The following is a 17,008-nucleotide window of genomic DNA, read 5'->3' on the forward strand; positions in this document are numbered from 1 at the left end:
TCGGAGCGGGAACGCAACACTCAGGTATGTTGACAATGGTCCATGCAGCCGCATTACGCAGAGTGACTAACAGTGGACATCCGGCGGGCTTTGCCCCGGCTCTGCGTGACTGGGGCCTGAAGCTGGCTCAGCGTGGGGGCCCCGCCCACCTAGTCCCCGCCCTCGCCTCCCCCCACCTAGTCCCCGTCCCCGCCTCCCCCCGCCCCCCAACCAGCCCTCCCGGCTCTCAGTGACGCAGCTGTGGTGGCATTTGGCAACCCTGGCTGCCCACAGTTACGACAGCCCCGCATCTGCCAGCTGGGGGCGGGGAACCCGGGACCTGCCCCTGCCTCTGCCGCTTGCCGCCTCCTCCCAGAAGCCCCCTCCCAGGAGCCCAGACACCCTGTCTGCAGCCCTTCCCACTCTCCCTTTCCCCATAGCGCTTTCCACCACCAACATCACCACTGTTTGCAGCCACCAGAAAGTCAGGGTCCCCAGGGCAGGAATTGTGTCTGTGTTGGTCATGCTCTGTCCCCAAACCAGCCTGCAATCAGAGCCCGGTAAGCATTTGCTGAATAAACGAATGAAAAGCTGGATAAGTAAACTGCAAGCCCTCCCTATCTTCTTTCTTCCTTCTCTTCCTTCTTTCCGCAGAGAGTGATTAACCCCTGCTGTGGGCCAGGTCCTGCGCCGGGTGTAGGCGCACACTGCGCGGGGCACGGGCAGAGCTCCCCCGTCCTTGGGAAGCTCGCGTTCTAGAGAAGACGATGCTCGTCAGCAATGCAGTCACCGCTCAAACGAAATGCAGAAGTGCAGCTGTGGACGAGGAGGAGACAGGTTCCCGGCAAGGTGCACCTGCAGCGGCGGGGGAGGGGCGTCTGGGGCGGGGGAGTGTCTCCCTGACGCGGGGCCCCTGCAGGGGCTGGTTCACGTGTGGATGGCGCACCTACTCGTTGCCAGGTAAAGCGGGGAGAGCATGGGAGTGGGCAGGGAAGGGTTATAGGAGAGGAAAGCCTTGGGCCCCTGAGCAAGAGTGTCAGGGCCTGACCTCGACCTCCCAGCCTGGAAGGGTCCCTGAGGAAGTGGCGCCTGAGCAGCCTCCAATAGCGGCTGAGGAAGAACATTCCCTCGGGGCACCAGCTGGTGCAGAGGCAGGAAGGCTGCCCCACCCCGGGGAGGCTGGCCTGGCTGGCGGTTCTGCCTGGGAAGGCCTCTCTCTGGCCTCACTTTCTCCTTTGTGCAAAGGGACTGGGGCCCCCCACCCCTTCAGGAATGCTGGAAGGTTCTCTGGGAGACTTTTAGGAGCAGGGCAAGACCATTGATTTAAATCCTGCAGGGTGGGTTGCTTTTTCCGTCCTCCGTCCTCCCCACAGGGCCCAGCACAGCCCGCGCACAGTAGGAGCACAGGCAGTGTCCGGGGATTTAATGAGCCGGCAGGTCTCAGTTTCTCCATCTGTGTGATGGGGATGACACTGGTGTGACCATGGGTTGGGACCAAACTGCTCTCCACACATTAGTGTTGACTCCTCACCCCACCTTCCCTTGCTCGGACAGGCCTCTGGGGAAAACCCCGAGTCCTGGAGAACGACCCTCTCTGTGGCTGGGGCAGAAGGACGGGGACGGAGGACCAAACAGTCCTCTAGCTCCAGACTTTGAGGCTGGACCCTGAGGTGCCCACCAGGAAGTGACAAGCGGCCTCCTGTACAATGGAAGGAAACTGAGGTACGAGAACACAATGGTGCAGTCACCTCTGACGCTTACCCAGCTCGGACTCGGAGCCAGGCGCCGTGCGAAGGCCTCAGCCCTGCATCGTGCCCTTTGGTCCTCTCCACGCCGTCATGGCAGGAAGTGAATACCATCGCCGCCACCTGACATGTGGGGGGCAAGTCGGACCCCACCACCGGGGAACAGGGCACCTGGGACGAGAAGGCAGGTCTGGCTCCAGAAGCCAGACTCATAAGCTTGGCACTTCCTGCAGGGAAGTGGGGGTGGCTGTGGGAGGGAAGGGGTGAGGGACGCTGGTTGAGACAAAGATAAGCCCTTATCTGGGGGACAGAGAGCTGTGGAATAAATACTTGTGAGAATGAGGGGTACCTGGGTCGCCTGGCTGGCTCGGTCGGTAGAGCACGCGACTCTTGACCCTGGAGTTGTAGGTTCCAGCCCCACGTTGGGCAAAAAGATTACTTAAATAAATAAATAAAATCTTAAAAAAAAAAAAAAGGAATGTAGGGTCTCCCAGGTCAGTTCTTCCTACCTTAGACTGCCCAGGGCAGCTTGGAGAAGTCCCCGTCTCCAGCCTGACCCAGCAATCACAGGATTCGGCTTCATTCATTCAGTCTGTCAGTCTGTCGGTCTGTCAGTCAGCCAGTCAACAGGAAACAGAAGAGAGGAAGAAAGGAGACCAACATATCCACGTAAATAAAAAACGGGTTGAGTGGCTCTATTAGGAAACATAGACTGTTACATTGGATCAGAAATTAAAATTCATTCATTTATTTATGGGACAAATATCTGTTAAATGTCTAAAGTATTTTAGGTCCTATTTTAGATTCTAATGATAGAACTTAAAAATAAAATCTCTGTTAAAGAAGGGGAAATAGGGGCGCCTGGGTGGCTCAGAGAGGTAGGCCTCTGCCTTCGGCTCAGGTCGTGGTCTCAGGGTCTTGGGATTGAGCCCTGCATTGGGCTCTCTGCTCGACAGGGAGCCTGTTTCTCCCTCTCTCTCCGCCTGCTTGTGATCTCTCTCTCTCTCTCTCTCTCTGTGTGTCAAATGAATAAATAAAATCTTTAAAAAAAAAAAAAAGAAGGGGAAATATGGGGGCGCCTGGGTGGCTCAGTGGGTTAAAGCCTCTGCCTTCGGCTCGGGTCATGATCTTGGGGTACTAGGATAGAGCTCCGTGTCATCGGGCTCTCTGCTCAGCAGGGAGCCTGCTTCCCTTCCTCTCTCTCTGCCTGCCTCTCTGCCTACTTGTGATCTCTGTCAGTAAGATGAATAAATTAAAAAATCTTAAAAATAAAAAATAAAAATAAAAGGGAAATGTGGGGAAAAGAGAATTCAGGGAGAGAGACCTGTAGGTGCAAAGGCCCTGAGGCTGGAGTGAGCTGGGAGAACAGAGGAGCAAAAGGGGCCAGGTTGGAGAACAGCGCTAGTGAGCGAGCGTGGTTGGGGTGTGGCAGGAAAGGCCAGCAGGGCCAAGTACCCGAAAGCGTAAGAAAGGGCAGTGGCTGCGGTCAGCTCACTAGCACCAGGGAGGGGGAGAGGCAGAAGGGCTGGATCCTGTTTACATAGAGCAGAAGGTCAGTGACCAGCCACACTAGCCGGACTCCTGACCCTCTCCAGCCATGGAGCCAAGAAGGCCCAGCACAGCCTCTCCTCTGGGAAGACCTAGCACGAACTGAAGGTCTACTGGGTGCCAGGCCCTGTCATTAGGAGTTTACATGCTGAATTAGCTCAAAAGTCCTGCCGCCAGGTTAGTTTTCTCCCATTTTGCAGAAGAGAAAACTGAGCCTCAGAGAGGAAGGGTAACCTGCCTGAGGCCACACAGTGAGTGACGGGGCCAGGATTTGAACTCAGGGTGTCCGACACTATCACATGCCTTCCTGACATTGCACAGCCACTTCTTAGGAAATGGCAGGGGGGAGCCCTGCGCTGGCTGTGTCCTTGTATGGGTCCCCTGACCTCTACTGCCTCAGCTCCCCATCTGGGAAACCGAATCAGGTCAGTGTCAGGACCTTGATGACTCCCTCTCTCGGGGAAGTGGCGTTCCCAAAGCGCTGAGCTGACATTCCCCATTCTACCCTTGCAATGACTCCACTTGACAGAAGAGGCAACTGAGGCTCAGAAGGGGGAAGTGATTCTCCAAGGTCATGACCTTGTGCTCTCTGAGAGCCCGGACTTTGGCCGAGTCTACTCATTGGATGGTAAGAAAGGGACACTCGGGGTGTCTGGGTGGCTCAGTTGGTTGAGTGGCTGCCTTCAGCTCAGGTCATGATCCCGGGGTCCTGGGATCAAGTCCCACATCAGGCTCCTTGCTCAGTGGGGAGTCTGCGTAAAATCTTAAAAAAGAAGAAGAAGGAGACTCCCAAGGATGCAGGTACTTTGGGGCGGCGTGGGGGGGACAGGGGCAAGGACCGACAATGAGGGAGAAAGACCTGGAAGCCAGGACATTAGCCTCCAGCCTCTGCCCCCCAACTGCGTGCTGGCGGAAGGTGGGGGCTTGGCCCCTCAGTCCGGGTTATTGCCTGAGAGCGAGGAGGGGACCATGGGAAGTCTCCCCACAGCTTCTCACTCAGGTCTTGCCCAAGTCCTGCCCAAACCAATACGAAATGCCAGGCGGTGCCCCCACCCCCACCCCACTGGGGCCATGGGAAGGCTCTTCAGCACCAGACCAGCCTCGGTGGGAATCTAGGCCCTATAGGGGCCTGCATGGCCTTGGACAAGACCCTCCCCCTCTGTAGTCAGAGTCTCTGCCATCTCCTGACCATGAGACCTCAGGGAGGTAGCTGAAGCCCAGCTCCCTCTCCTGTAAAATGGGGGGACAGTGCACACTGTGCCTGCTCCCTCAACAGAAGCATTATTACCCTAGGCAGGGGCATGACGGGGAAGGCTGGCCTTCAGAGAGATCCCCGGGCGGCACTCTGGGAAGGATGTCCTGGCTTCCTTGGACGCAGGACCAGTCCAGGTACCTCTCTGCACCTCGCTTTCCCACTCTCTAAGAGCTGGGACACTGGGACCTGGACATTGCAGGGATAGAACGACAGAAAGGATCACGGGGTAAGCAGCCGTGGAAGAAGGGCGAGTAAGAAAGATTCAGGACAGGGACGGACGGCAAAGACTCGGGGTCTGCAGAATGCGGCCTCCTTGCGCTGCACTTTTCTTTCCTAGTGATGAAGGGCAGGCCAGAAGAGGTCAGCTGGGACCAGTGGACAGGACTGGGCCCCATCTCTTGAGGGCTTGCAGAGCACTAACAGGGAACAGGGAGAAACAGGCCTAGGGCAGGGGTGAAGGTGAGTGTCATCTCTCCCTGGTCCTTGCAGGCAGAGAGCAGGTGCTTTCAGGTGCCAAGCCTACGAGTAATCCTCACTCCTCCCCAGAGCCTGGCTCCAGACCCCAGCCCAGAGCCTTCTCAGCAAGCTGAGACTCCATGGATTTACTAGAGACTGGTAGCTCCGAGAGGCACAGCAGCTTGCCTGAGGTCACACAGCACAGCTGCCACTACTTTTTCAGCCTCCCCCCACTTTCCTGCCGGGAGACCATGGAGTAATGTTGTACATTGGATAATGTGATTGGATGGGTTCCCATGACTCAGAGGCAGGAGTCTGTAGCATTTATCTAGATTTACCTACATGCAGATCTACATTTGACTTTATATTAAGTTTCATGATAGTGTTGGTAAAATGGTCAAATAATGGGAGACCCAAGTATGAATTGGGAAAGAAGCCACCTGCCCATTCTATGCTGGGGTCGGGAGAGCCCCGGACCCTATAGAGACTTGGGGGAACTAAAGTACCGGGGGGGGGGTCCTCTGGCTTTGAGGCATCAAGTGTGCAATGGGCCTCTCTGTTTGGACCTGCTCGCCTCCCAGTGCAGACAGGTCCTGGAACAGAGCCTGGAAATGAGCTCAAGCTCCCTCATGCCATCTTACCACAGACACTAAATTGCTTCTCAGAGTGCGGTTTCTTCGTTGGAAAGTATAATAGAAGACGTGGTAAAGTTGAGAGATGCTGAATGTAAAGCCAGGGTCCAGAACACAGCCCAGCAAACCAGGCTTGTTGTTTGGAATAGATTAGTTATTTAATCCCTCTCAGCCTCAGTTTCCTCATCTGTGAAATGGGTGTACCGGCCCCCTCCTCTATGGACAATCCCACTGAGGATTCCGAGAGTAGCCCCTAGAAAGCACTTCCTATATGCCTGGCTTTTTTCTTCCACTTCTATTCCAACACCCATTACAGTGCCTGGCATATAGTAGGTGCTCAATGCGCCTTAGCTGCCAATACTGCTGTTACCACGGCCCTGTCTTTCCCACTCCCCAGCTGTCTGAGATCTTGGGCAACTCACCAATTTACTGCCTTGCTGGATTTCACTTTCCTCCTTCGTATATTGACATAACAATAGAGCGTACTTCCTGGAGCTGGGTGAACACTCATTCAAGCATTCCACAAATACTTATTAAGCACCTACTGTTTTAGGAACCCCCGGGGGTGGGTGGGGTGCAGCTAGGAACAAAACAGAAAAAAACAAAAAAAACAACAAAAAAAAAAACAATAACAGCCCAGCCCTTAGGAAGCTGATAATTGTGGGGGAGACAGACAGGGTCCGTCTGTATTTTATACAGCGCATGTTAAGACCCGAGAAAAGCAGTCCTAGTCCTGTCCGTGGGAGGAGGAGTATAGAGAACTTTTATGCGGTGTGGCCCCTGCTGAGAGTGTGATGGGGAGGGCTGCGCTGGGCAGAGGGAGGCCGTATTGGCCATCTGGTCCTGGAGCCCCCCCACCCCAGGGCCCTGAGGCCTGGGAAGGGCTGCTTCCCCCCAGGGCCTTGGACTTCAGGCTTTGGGCTGGACCAACCTCCACCTGGCCTGGAAATCCTCACCTCCAGGGCATCTCTGTGCCCAGACCTGTGCAGAAGAGCCACCGAGGTGCCTGGACTGGGACTTTCTGCTCGCCGGACCTCTGTCAGTCCTGCTGCCTGCGGATACCGAATTATCATTAGATAAGCAATCAACTCTAATTACAAATTATAAATTAGGTAATATAACTCCACAGCAGAAAACGTCATGAGCCCCATTTGAGGGCCGAGGACAGTCTGGTGGGATGGGGTGGGGGTCACTGTTTGAGGTCACCCAGTGGCGGCACTGGGATTGGAACTCCCAGACCTGCGGTTCCAGAAGCTAAACTCTTGTCAAAGCTGGAGGATGAAAGGACCTGTCCAGAGGTTCCACTAAGCCCCCTTGTGAGGTAGGTGGGGAAAAGGGGGCTTGGGCAGGCTCAGGAAGCTGCCACCAGCCCCACAGAGACCCCAGAGCTAGTCCGAGAGGCCCCTTCCCACGAGCTGGGGGCTCTGGGCCCGGCAGGAAGTGGCCAGGGCTCGGATAGGCAGCTTTGATCTGCTTTACGAGCCGTGGCTGTTTATGGAGGCCCAGGCCCCCGGCCCCTGCCACCCGGGACTGGGTCTCGTCACCGGCACTCGCGATATTAGCCGTCCCGGGAGAGTCTGCTGCCCCAGGGGCTTGGCCCCATTTCCTCCAGCCTGGCCCTTGCCCTGCCCCCTGGCCTCAGCCCCTGGGAACAGGGCAGGAGGGTCCCCCCAGGCCAGATGCCCTCACAGAGGGGCCTCTTTGCAGCTCCTCTGTAAATGCAGAGCCAGCTCGGCCCCAGGGGAAGGAGGAAGGAGGTCTGCCTGGTGGTGGCAGCTGCTGGGAGCCCACTCCCCAACTCTTCCCGGCTGTTGCGGCCCCGCCTCCAGGTCGCTCTGTGTCACCTCCGCAAAGATGTCTCCCTGACCTCCTGCCCTTGTCCCCCTCAAGCACCTTTGTTTAATTCTTCATCGCCTGTACCACTGTCTGGAATTTTCAGGCTCACTCTTTTTCCCATGGGTTGTCTGCCTTCTTCCTGCAACAGGAGCCTTGCTGGTCCCCAGGGCCTGGCATGATTCTAGCACATAGTAGGTGCCCAGTAAATGTTTCTTGAGAGAAACAATGAAATGGAAGAATGATATAATCTTTGTCGGGGGGTATCTGTTAGTAGCTGAGCCCCCAAAACATTTCTCAGAGAACCCCCGCCAAGCCCCAAGCCTCACATGTGCCTGGAAAATTCACAGAAGGGAGTTGCAGCCCCAATTTGTGGATAAGGAAACAGGTTCAGAGAAATGAAGTGATTGCCCAGTGTCCCCAGCCTGAAGGGGTAGGACTGGAATTCCACCCCAGGAGGGTCCCTCCACCCCCCTCACCCAGGGCCCGGCTCAGGCCTGTGATGGGTCCTGACAAGCAGCAGCCGGGGACAGGTGTCTGACCAGCCAGGCCGGTTCCAGGGCATGTTTGGGGGGTACTCCCTGCCCTACCCCTCCCTCCTGCCGGGTAATGCTGTGGGATGACAGTGGACACCTGCTCCCACACCTGCCCCTGCCTCCTCACCCTCATTCAGGCCCTGAGGGGCCCCCGCCACCCACAAGGCCACAATAGACAGTTTGTCCTCGGAGACCCCCAGGATGCCTACTCCCCACCCCCTCGGCTCCCTGCCTGTGCTCTATGACCTGGGGCAGGTGCACCCTGCTTGGGCTTGGCGGCGGGGGGGGGCAGCAGCAGGCCGGGGTCTTCATCCTTCCTCATAGACACCATTGGCTGTGGCCTCCCCACTCACCCCAGGCAGCTGGGGAACCTCCGGCCCGGGGGCTGGGGGAGGGGAGCATGGGGGCACCTGCTGGGGGTGGACTGGTTCCAGTTTTTACAGAATTTACTAGGCTTCCCAGCAACCCTGGAGGCTGTTGCTGTGGTCATCCCCTAATGTAGCTGAAGTGATAGAGACCTGGGGACAGAGAGGGCAAGGCACTTGCCTAGGTCACACAGCAGGCAGAACCAGTACCTGAGTGTTTTTTCCTATTCCTTCAACTTATCCCTCTTTGGGCCATCAATGTCACTACAGACTTTGCTGAAAACCTACTGTGTGCCAGGCATTTAATCAGGCCCGAATTCACTGAAAACACATATTTAGCAGGTAGATTTACTGAGCAGATCACTTCATTGTCAAAACGACTCACGAGGTCATTTCTCAGAGTGTGCCCCTTGCACAGATGAGGAAACTGGCTCAGAGAGAAGTGACTTGTCTGAGGACTCTGAGATAGGTCAGGACATTTGTAATTTACTCAGTGAAGATTTACTGAGCACCTACTATGTGCCAGGCAGAAGCAGATGAGCAGGAATCAAACAGACACACTCAGCTTTTATGACTTTCATAGCCCCAGGTAGAGACAGACACAGAAACATTCAAGAAGTGATATGCACCAAACTTTGCAGACAGGTCTGAATCTGGGTTGTCACTTGCTAGCTGTGTGACCTCCGGCAAATCACTTAACCTCTCTGTGCCTATTTCCTCATGTATAAAATGGGAGGTAAAAACGACACTACCTCACAGGGTTCTTAGCATAGGGAAATTGTTCTCTAAAGGTATTCTTTTCTGTTCTTTCATTGTACAAAAACTTATCAAGTGCCTGCTATGTACCAGACTCTAACCTGGGAGCTATGGACACAGAGAGACCAAGATGATATAGTCATTGCTCTTGTGGGGGGTCTGGGTGGAACTCAAACCTCCTGCCTCCCAGGCCAACAGCCACAGAACGGCTTCTAGCCCCACCCTCTCTTCCAGGAAGCCTTCCGTAATGACCCTGCCCTTTGGGAACTCTGGGCCTCTGTAGGCTGACTGGACTGACACTGACTCCCTCCATCCGGGTGCCCAGAGCCACTCCCCTGAGCTGGCGCCCATCTTTGGATGGAGGCGGAAACTTAGGCACTGGCAGGATGTTTTATCCATTAAGATCCCGGCAGACGCCAGGAGATGGGCGGAATGGAGGTGGGGTGAGAAATGACTTTTGCAGGCAGGACAGAGCCTTCTCTCTCTCTGTCCAGGTCTGGCTCTTCCCCAGAGTCCAAGGTCTCTACTTCGTGGGTCCTCCCCCAGCCCAGGTCACAGGAAAATTGAATGCAAGGAGTCCTGGGACTTCTCTAGGGATAGAGCAAGCATCCAGCTTCTGGCCGCAGCCAGCAGGCTGAGGCCACAAACTGGGGACCCTTGGACCCAGCCACACCCACAGAAGGACAGAGGAGTCATTTTGGCCCCCACAGCATTTAAAGCAACTGGAATTCCTTGCTGACAGTTTTCCATCAAAATCCAGACTTCCCATGTTCCCAGGGCAATGGGCCCCCTTTCCTATATGACAGTGAATCCCTGCCCACCACAGTCCCCACCAAACCCTATATAGCCCGGTGTCTGCTCACTGAAGTACGTGCCTGGCATCTGTAGGCAAGTGGAGTCATCCATCTGCCCCACGAGGGAAAGAAGACCAAGTGTGACATTTCAGGCAGTGGTCAGGGGAGGAAGGGTTTGCGCTCCCCAAAGCAGTCCCTGGAGGCACCAGAATTTGCAACCCCTGCTGGGAAAGAACAGCCCTCTGATCTTTCCAGGCACTGCTGAGCCCAGGGCCTTTCTCTAGCCAGGGCCCCCATGTGTGAGTGTGTGCAGAGCCTGGGGCTTCTTCTAAGTGGGTTTGTGAGCTCAGTTTGCACATTTTGGAGAGGGGTGTGTGTCTGTGGGCACAGAAAACTTGGTGGCTTCAAATCTTGGCTCTTTCATTTCCTGGCTGGGTGGTCCTGGGCAAGGGCCTCCCCTCTCTGGGCCCCGTTTTCTTATCTGTCAAATGAACCTAGGGCTGGTGCCAGAGAGGAGGAAGAGGGCTTTACTCTTTGATGTAAAGCCAAGTGCGTGACATGTCCCAAAGGGCAAGGAGACCAAGGACCAGAGAGGTGGAGCCTATGGCCCGGAGCCCCTGGCCAGGAAGCACGGAAGGAAGATTTGAACCCTGGGCTCCCGGCTCTTGGGGCCACGTGCTGACTCCCCCAACACGCAGAGAATGTGGCTCCTAGTACAATGCTCGCTCGTCTCATTTCATCGTTGCTATCAAGTGTGAGGGGTACTCATCACTCACCTCTGCCCCCCAGATCTGTCTTCTGCCACGGAAGCCAGCGCCACCGGTCTGGGTGTGTCTGCAGGAAGAGTCCTCCCCTGCCCTCACACCCAGGGGACCACATCACAATCAGAGGAACACAGACACTCCTATGACATTCACACGCGCATACACACCCCCAAGCACACAGCAGACACACACAACACTCTCAACACACACAATAACACTCAGCGCACGTCTCCAGGCCCCTGACACAAACACCAGACCTAGGACACACATTGACGTACACATATGCAATCACGTGAAATCTCAGACACACAACACACACACACACACACACACACTCACGGCATACACCCACAGGCACTGACAAACACGGAAGCACACACAGCTCCAAATCAGACACATAGCACACACGCGCAGACGGACACAGAGAGACACGAACACCGCACACAGACACACATTCCACGCGGACCTGCCAGTTGAAGCTGCTCCAGCTGGCTTGCGCCGCGACACCGTGACCTTGAACGATGACCAGCCTGCCCATCTGAGATCACTCACATCCCTCCCTGCTCCCAGCTCCGCCAGCCGTGGCAATTCAGGCTGGGCTTGCGATTTATCAAAAAAAAAAAAAAATCGTTTCCTACCTAACAGCAGCATAAACCTGTCCCCTAAGTCCCTTAGCTCCACGCACAGTGAGTGGCCGCAGGTACCTCCAGTGGGCGGGGCCTGAACAAACCACCCAGGAATAAAGCCTGGCTCTGTCCATCCTGCCGCTTACTTCCCTGTGCCTCAGTTTTCCCATCTGTGAAATGGAGGCAGTCACAGATGTAAGAATCAGTGAGCTGCTCCAGTACAGCTCAGTCCTCATCATTCTAGGAGCAGGTATTAATTCCCTCCCCAGAGGCAGCTGGCGTTCCCAGTTTGCTGGCCACGTTTCTGGGATCCTCCATCTGGGCTTCCCCTGTTGGACTTCCAGCTCCCCGGGGACAGCGACCGTGTCTGCCTCCTCGTTGTGGCAGCTGAGTAGATGCTGGTGGAATGAATGAATCCATGAATGAAAGAAGGAAGGAAAGAATGAACCGGTCCTTGGCCTTGCTACAGCTGGCCTCGGTCCAGAGGGCAGAGGGAAGACTTGTGCAAGATCAGGTCCTAAACGGGCAAGGCTTGGATCAAAATGCCTGCAGATTCATTTCAGGTGGTGAGGTTTGCTGCTCTACGCGGTGCAAAGGCAAAGACATTCTTGGAAATCCTTCAATTGCTCACAGTGCTCTGAAGACTTCCCCACCCCGTGTCTTCTACTGTCCCCTTGGTATCTGCTCCAGCACTCCCTGGCCTCCTGGTTGTCCTTTGAACACATCAGGCACAGTCCTGCCTCAGGGCATTTGCACTTGCTGTTCCCTCTGCCTGGAATGCCCTTCCTGACCCTCAGATAACTGCTTGACTCTGTTTCCCCATCTGTGTCATGGGCAACATAACATTTGTGTTGAGGAGGAACGAGCTAGTCCTGAAAAGACTCCGGAAAGGGGACAGGCTGTCAGTGTATACTGCTAGTGTTGGAACTGGGTGTTATTTCCTTTCCCAGAGGGAATAACTCCTGCTTCCTGTCTCTGCTCGAATGTCACGTTCTCCATGAGGCTACTCCTGAGCCCACTCCACCCATGGCTGAAAGTAGCCCACCCCACCCCACGCAGTTCTAGTCTATGGTCTGTCTTCTGCCCACTACTCTCCACAGCTCTCATGGCCTTCTGACATTCTTCATTTATTTGTTGCTAGTCTCCCTGTGAACTCCTGAAAGCAGGAGTCTTGCTTTAGACAATGTTGTAACTTTAGCACCTAGAACACTGCCTGGCACATAGTAGGTTCTCAATAAATATCTGCTGAATGCATCCATAAAGAAACACAAGAGCATAGAAAGGAGTGGAAAGCTCTAGAACAGACCAGAACACACGATAGAACAGGAACAAATCCATGGAATGGACATGATATGCCATGGCAACCCAACATGGCCCAGCGAAGCTGGGACAAGCCTCAAGGCCTCAGTGGAACCTGGTGGAAGCCCCAGGTTCCCTCCTGGCAGAACCCCCACCTAAAACTATGACCCAGGTCCCAGTGGGCCCCATCAACAGGTGTCTAAGGGCTGCATCTGGACTGGGGGGGGGTGTCTTTCTATGCCACCTCCCTCCAGCTACCCTCGTCCGTGGGCTTTTCCACCCACTTGGTCTCTGTTCCTGTCCAGCCGGACAGGTCAGGGGTGGTTTCTGGTCTGGGTGCTGGGGCACTGGCTCCTGTCTGGGGTGATTCCTGCTGAGTCACTGGCTGAGGCTCTGAACAGGATCCCATGGGCCTAATCGTGCTGGGGGTGGGGGACCATGGCCAGAGGGATGAGACACTAAGTCTATGTGAAGGGTGGGTGCTGGGCTGGTCACAGCCTGCTTCTCCCCCTCACAGCTGGCTTCTGCTTCACCACTCCCTACTGCGTGGCCCCCTCCCAGGCCTGACCAAGGCCCTGGCTAGCCTGCTGGTTATGAAAGAGAAGAAAAGAAGTCTTCCCCTCCACCTAGAAGCCCTCCATGGGGGAAGGCTAGCTAGTGAGAAGTTGTTCCCTACACGACACAGATTCAGGCCTGAACTTGGAAGCCTTCATTCACTTGGTGGTGGGGTGCTGGCCCAAAAATTGGGCCTCTTGTCAGGGTAGAGGTGAGGTAAGGGGGTCCTGCCTATCTGCCTAGAGGATTGAGGTCCTGACTCCAATATGAGATTATTTTGGCACCTTTCTCCCTAACCCTCACCACAGTCCATAACTAAGATAAGGCACCCCCCCCCCCACCAAATCTATCTAGATTCTGACCATTTCTCACCATCTCCATTGTCCCTCTACTCAGGACCCTCCTCAGGGGCTCCCACCTGTGGAACAAAAGCCAAATCCTTATTGTGGTCTGCTTGATCAGCCCACCCCCTCCCCTCAATGACCTTATCCTACCTCATCTACTCTGCTCCAGCTACACTGGTTTCTTTGCTGTTCCTTGATTATGCCAACCATATTCCTGCCTCAGGACCTTTGCACTTGCTGTTCCCTTTACCTGAAACTCTTTCCCTAAATATTCACATGCCCCCACTCCCACCCTTACTGCCTTCAAATCTTTGCTTGGCATCACTTCCTGAGAGACATCTTCCTTCAACTCTTGCCCAACATGAAGACCACTCTCTCTGGCCTTCTGGTTCTCCCAGCTATGCTTAATTCTTCCCTCCTCACCCTTACCATCACACGTTGTATGAAGTATTCATTGGTGCTTGTCTATCTCCCTTGGTATAATGACAGCTCCACAAGGGCACGGAGATTGTCTGCTCTGTTCACTCTTTTATCCCATGTGCCCAGAGCAAGGTCTGGTCCACAACAGGTGCTCAATATACTTTGGGGAGATAAATGAATAAGTGGTTGAGCCGAGAACTTGGGAAGGGGAGTAGAAAGAGCACATTTTAAAGCCCAGGTGTTTAGGGAGAGCCTCTCTGAGGAGGTGATATTTAAGCTGAAGCCTGAGGTTGAAAAGCGTGAACCCCTCCAAGTGTGCATGTTCGAGGCAGAAAAGATGGCAAGTGCAAAGGCCCTGAGGCTGGAACCTAATCAACAAAGTCAAGAAATAGAGACAGTCATGAAGCTGAGTGTAGTATGTGTGTATACCGGGGGTGGAGTGCCATTCGGCAAGTTTGGGTGTTGATGTTGCTGCCTATAACCAGCGGGCGCAAGAGTCCCATTCTGACAACCCAAGACTCCTTTAGTATCTGTCTCATTCCTGCCTGATTGGTTTTCTGTCTGATCCTCCCAACAGCGGCCACAACTGGGATCTCAGCTCTCCACCCACTGCCCCCCCCTTCCTCCACCCACCTCCCCCCTTTCCCGCCGGGTGCTGCTGGCAGAACGGGAAACTGTGACTCAGGAGTCTGGAAGACAAGGGGCCTCCCTCCCCCTTCCCTCCCTCCACATCCGGGCAGGCAGGCGTCTGGGCGGGTGGCCGGGCAGGAGCCAGGCTTGGCTGACACCAAGGACCCTCCCACCTGACGTTCAGCTGGGCTCAGGCCAAAGGTGTCCTCCCCTGGGCAGGGCGCACACTCCACGTGGACTCCTGCTGGCAGCAGAGGTGGGACCACGCAACCCGGCCGACCGCTAGTAGTGATTATCCCCACTCTCTCGGGGGAGGAAACTGAGGTCCAGAGAAGCTGTTACACCTGCCCGGGTCACACGGCAGACCTGGCACCGTGCGGATATGGTGACAGCCATGGCAGTGCCCGCTTGGCAAGTCCAAGGCTGCCGGCAGGCTGGGTGGAGCCAAGCCTTCAGCAGTGGAGACAGACCGCGGGCTTCCCCAGGCCCCTCCCAGGCAGGGCTGCTGACCCGGCTTCGCATGGCAATGTCCCCCAACCTCAGAGCAGGGGTTTCCCTTCTCTTACTAACCCACCAACCCACCCACACTCACCAAGAAACAACTGGACCAAGAGTCCAGGAAGGAAAACAAATGAGGTGCCTTCACCCCCTCCCCATTTCCTCCATCAGCAACCTCCTGCCCATCAGGCAGTGACCTCAGCCAGACAAGGTCACGTAATTTTGCAGAACACGAAACAACATTTTCCTGGCCTCCTCTGAGAAAGCCTCCTGGTGGTTCAGGGTATGGGCTCTGACTGGATCCTGACTGTCTGGGTTCCAACCCCAGCTCAGCCACTGCTCAGCTGTTCAATCCTGGCGCAAGTGTTTTTAACCTCTCTGGGCCTCAGTTTCTCCATCTGTAGAGTGGGGTTTATAATACTTTGCAGGGTTGTTTGGCATCTTGAACGAACCAGTGCACACAGCAAGTGGTCAGCAAGTGTTCCCAGGGTTCTCCACATTTGCAAGTCTGAGTCCCTGCCGAGTGGAGCAAAGCGGCTTGGGCGCCCCACCCCGTGCCCACACTGAAAGCTCATCTGCGAAACTCCTCAGTCACCCCGTCCCTCCCGCTGGAGTCACATGTCCAAGTTCGATGTCTATTCTCTGACGTCCACTTAACAAGCCATAGTTATTATTCTTTCTGGCCTAAAATACAGTGCGGTTTGGGGAAATTAATGGACCCAGGCTATTTTCCCTTCTGATGAGGTGGCATCCCTAGCATTTCTGGGAAACGAGGCACTGTGTTTCCATCCGAAACATCCAGGGTCACTGTGGACATGAGACTTTGAGGTGGATGCCACTTCCAGCCTTGGCTGCCCCCGGCCTGTGCCAACACCCGCCCCAAGCCCGACTGGAGAGGAAATTCTGGGAGTCCCCGACTCCCTGCTGTCCCCCTAGCACCCCCTAAACCAAGAGCATGAGATCTCACAGCTGGAAAACACCCTCCCCTCGTGTCAAAAAAAAACCATAATGATAACAGCAGAAGCCAACTATTCATTTCACCCTTACAAACACCATTGGAGCGAGTTTCTCTCCTTAGCACCGTTTAAGGGGGAGACAGAGGCAGGAGAGGTGAATCAGTTTGCCTGAAGTCACACAAGCAGGAAAGAGCAAGGGAGATTGAAACCCAAGTGAGTCTGGCGGAGAAACGCTGCATTTTACCTTGTTCCTCAGCTTCCTCTGTGCAGATACGGAAGACCCCTTGTTCTCATGCTCCCTCCCTCTCCCATTTCAGCTTTGGTCTCAAGGGCATTTGGAATCCAACAAACCCAACTTCGTTAATTCTCACCAGTGTGACCTTGGCTCACGAATTCTACTTTCTGAGCCTCAGTTTCCTTATCTGCAGAATGGGTGGGGGGAGGGCGATGCAAAGCCTTCTTCATGAGTTGGTGGGGAGAATTTGCAAAGGTCGTGGACACTGGAAAACGTGCTGAGCTGGCATTTCCTCAATAAATTAAACATCGAATGATCACATGACCCAGCCACCCCACTCCCAGGTGTACACCCCAATGCACTAAAAACAGATGTTCAGACAAAAACTCACACAGAATCGTTCATAGTAGCACCATTCACGGTAGACACAGTGGAAACAAACGTCCATCAGCTGATGAATGAATTAAAAAATGTGGTATATCCATACAATAGACTATTATTCAGCAATAAAAAGGAACAGAGCTCAGACGCATGTTGCAACATGGTTGGGCTTGTGAAAGAAGCCAGACACAAAAAGCCACACACTTGTGATTCCATGAATGTGAAATTCCCAAAGGAGGCAAATCCGTAAAGATAGAAAGTAGGTTAGTGGTTTCCAGAGGCTACAGGGAGGAGGGAATGGTGAGTGACTGTTTAATGGGTACAGAGTTTCCTTTCGGAGTGATGGGAATGTTCTGGAACTGGATAGTTGTGGTTGCACAACACTGTGAGTGTACTCAATG

At 54.7% G+C, this 17,008-nt stretch overlaps 1 long non-coding RNA gene across 1 annotated transcript; it reads left to right on the forward strand.

Annotated features, from left to right (window-relative positions):
* The first annotated feature begins 233 nt into the window (after positions 1 to 233).
* LOC101679830 lies at positions 234 to 2,610 on the forward strand. The gene is made up of 3 exons (XR_199021.3): positions 234 to 539; positions 634 to 939; positions 1,534 to 2,610. It is a non-coding gene; the product is annotated as an uncharacterized LOC101679830 (long non-coding RNA).
* The last annotated feature ends 14,398 nt before the right edge of the window (positions 2,611 to 17,008 follow it).

The sequence above is a fragment of the Mustela putorius genome, unplaced genomic scaffold (genome assembly GCF_011764305.1).
Source record: "Mustela putorius furo isolate JIRA1106 unplaced genomic scaffold, ASM1176430v1.1 tig00000592_pilon_pilon_pilon, whole genome shotgun sequence".
Lineage (NCBI taxonomy): Eukaryota > Metazoa > Chordata > Mammalia > Carnivora > Mustelidae > Mustela > Mustela putorius.